Here is a 3,317-nt window from a genome sequence, read left to right as displayed (position 1 = left end):
GAAACACACCCCAAACAAGTTGGACAGCTCTCACGGATCCTGGAAGGGTTTTTGGCTGCATTCTAAGAGCTCCTATCTTTTGAGGAGAGGGTGTTTCCTCTTGAGATTCTAGAGAAGCATGGAGCCTAGGGGATAGCAACAAGATCATCTACCACCATCCAGAAAAGATTTCACATTAGAATATGTACAATTGAGGAGACATCTCTGGTGGTCCAGTGGTTAAGAATCTGCCAGCCAGTGCAGGGGACATGAGTTTGATCCCTGCTCGGGGAACTAAGTTCCCAAATGCCATGAGGCAACTAAGCCTCAGGCCACAATTAGAGAAGCCCACACGCCACTACTACAGAGCCCCACACACCACAACTACTGACCCTGTAAGCTCTGGAGCCCACAGGTCACTAGAGAATCCTGCACTTTGCAAGGAGGAGCCCACATGCCACAGCAAAGACCAAGCATAGCCAAAAAAAAAAAAAGAATATGTAGCGCTGAAAAAAGAAAAAGAATATGTACAGTTGGCAAAGCTTCTACCAAAAAAAAAAAAAAAAGAGAGAGAGAGACAGAGTGTGCTCTAAAGAAAACAGAAGCAGGCTGGTATACAGAGGACTTGTGTCTGGAGCTGAGTGACACTGTTGGATTGCTAGGTGGCTGTACCTCAATTTTTCCATCTGTCTTAGGGGAAAGTATGAGGATGAACGACCCCACAAAAAATAAAGGGATTTATAATCCTGGTCTCCTTTAAAGAAAATGGCTACTGGTACACGAAAGAAACGTTCTTAATTCTGTTAAGACCTAGATGATTGACCTGCTAGATGGTCTAATAGAGTGAGAAGAAATTGCATGAGAGGCAGGAGCACAATCTAGGAGGAGGAGGAGTGAAAAAAGCAGAAGAGAGAGGAGAGGAAGAACACAAGGGACTTGGCAGAAGCCTCCATGCTGGGACCCCCTTCCTGGGACTGTCCCCCCAAATCAGTGAAGTCTAGAGATGAATAGGGCCTTCCCCAGTGGCTCAGCAGTGAAGAATCAGCTTGTCAGTGGAAGAGACATGGGTTCCATCCCTGAGTCGGGAAGATCCCCTGAAGGAGGGCATGGCAACCCTCTCCAGTATTCTTGCCTGGGAAATCCCATGGACAGAGGAGCCTGGGTGGGCTACAGTGCATGGGGTTGCAAAGAGTCAGACACTACTGAGCGACTGAGCACGCGGGCAGAGATGAGTAGACTTCTTTTTGAAATCGAAGAAGGGACTAAGGTTGTGTTTGGCATCCCTAGGCAAACAAAAATAGCAGATGCAGAAGCCAGAATCAGAGTGGGGAGCAGAGGAAAGAAATCCTCCTGAATGGCTGACTCCCCTTCCGTCGCATTGAGCTGCTCCTTGGGGCCTGCAGTGTCCTTTCTTGCCGGGAGGCTGTGGTTAGGCCTAGCTACTTGGTCAGATTTCCTTAACCTGAAGTCTTTGAGGAGAGATGGGGTCCCCTTCCCTTTCCTCCCAGCGAGAGAGTGGGGAGGGGTGGTAGGCAAGGAGACACTAAAGAGACATCACACAAAAGATCCTGAAAGGCTCTTTCTCTTGCACAAAGGTGCAAGCTGGCCTTAATTTGCTTAATTAAGGAAGCCACCGGAGAAGGCAATGGCACCCCACTCCAGTACTCTTGCCTGGAAAATCCCATGGATGGAGGAGGCCTGGTGGGCTGCAGTCCATGGGGTCTCGAAGAGTCGGACACGACTGAACGACTTCACTTTCACTTTTCACTTTCATGCATTGGAGAAGGAAATGGCAACCCACTCCAGTGTTCTTGCCTGAAGAATCCCAGAGACGGGGGAGCTTGGTGGGCTGCCATCTATAGGGTTGCACAGAGTTGGACATGACTGAAGCGACTTAGCAGTAGCAGCAGTAGCAAGGAAGCCACTCAAGGGTTTTTTGCCATTACAAAATGAAATCAAAATAAAAGCAAATAAATGTAAATCTTCAAGCTGAGATGACATGCAGATTTGTCCCCAGTCATCTTTCCCCTGCCCCCTTGCAAGTCCCCAAACCGCTCAAAGAAACCCACTTGTGGTTTTGAGGCACCTTGCCCTTGGATCCATCTTTTCACCTGCCGATTTGGTTAGTGCTGGGGGGGCCAGGGGGCATGTCCTCACACAGCCTGAGACGTTAACATTGCATGGTAGTAGTGGGACTTCCCTGGCAGTCCATGGGTTAAGACTTCACTTTCCAATGCAGGAGGGGACTGCATTCTATCCCTGGTGGGAGAGCTAAGATCCCACATACCTTACAGCCAAAAAAAAAAAAAAAAAAAAAAAATCACACAAAACATAAAACAGAAACAATATTGTAGCAAATTCAGTAAAGGCCTTAAAAATGATCCACATTAAAAAAAATTTTTTAAATCACATAGTTGTTGTACTGCCATTTCTGTTACAGACATCAAAGGGGAAGGGCAGTCTCAAGCCAGGAGGACACATCAGCCTCAGTAACTGGCCTTCCCCCTCCTGTCTTTCACTTTCAGTCTGCCTGTCCTCCACCTCCACAGGCGACCCCTAGAATCCTGAACCAGGATGCATGCTGCCACACCTATACCTGGCCTCTGACAACCCAGTGTTTCCCTGCCTCAGCTGTCGAGTTGTGAACAAATCCCTCAGTTCAGCAGCGATAAGGTGGGAATTAGAAAACAAATGCAAACGCCTAGAAATGGAGGCATTGACAGCACAGTTATCTTCAGCAGAAGCCACAAAAGTGTATTCAGAGCTTATGCCCGGCCCCAGTTCCTTTGCCTCATGAAACCGTTACTCTGCACAAAGGGTGAATGCTAGGCCAAGCCACTCAGATTTCCAGCCTGAAAGAGTTCTGAGTTCATGCAGCAATGATTGCATGGGGAAGAGAGGAGGCCCACACAGAAAAGAAGTAAGGACACACACACACACACACACACACACACACACGATCCTTAAACAAAGGCGTCAACAACCACCATAAGGGAACCATCGTACTTTATGATCTTAATGCTGTTTCTCAGTTGAATCAAAATATTTTTCATTCTGACAGTTTAGGGCCCAGTTGACTTAACTGGTTTGACTCTGTCCCCCGTCTTGTGTGCCATCTGATTTGCCCTTGGATTGGCTGATGGCTGGGCACTGCGATAGCTCCTTGGCCAGTGTTTTCGTTTTGAGCTTTACCTCTGTGGCAGAAGGTTTCATCTGCTCAGAGAGAGGTTTTTTGTAGTTGTTGTTGTTTTGGCTTTATAAATAACCATACTCCTCTCCTCTGAGAATGATGGGTTATTTTGAAAAGGGGAGCTTCTAAGAAAGCTTTTATTGGATCT

This window comes from Bos indicus x Bos taurus, chromosome X (assembly GCF_003369695.1).
Source record: "Bos indicus x Bos taurus breed Angus x Brahman F1 hybrid chromosome X, Bos_hybrid_MaternalHap_v2.0, whole genome shotgun sequence".
NCBI classification, from domain to species: Eukaryota; Metazoa; Chordata; class Mammalia; order Artiodactyla; family Bovidae; genus Bos; species Bos indicus x Bos taurus.
The sequence above is the reverse complement of the archived record's forward strand: the minus strand, read 5'-3'. Positions refer to the sequence as shown.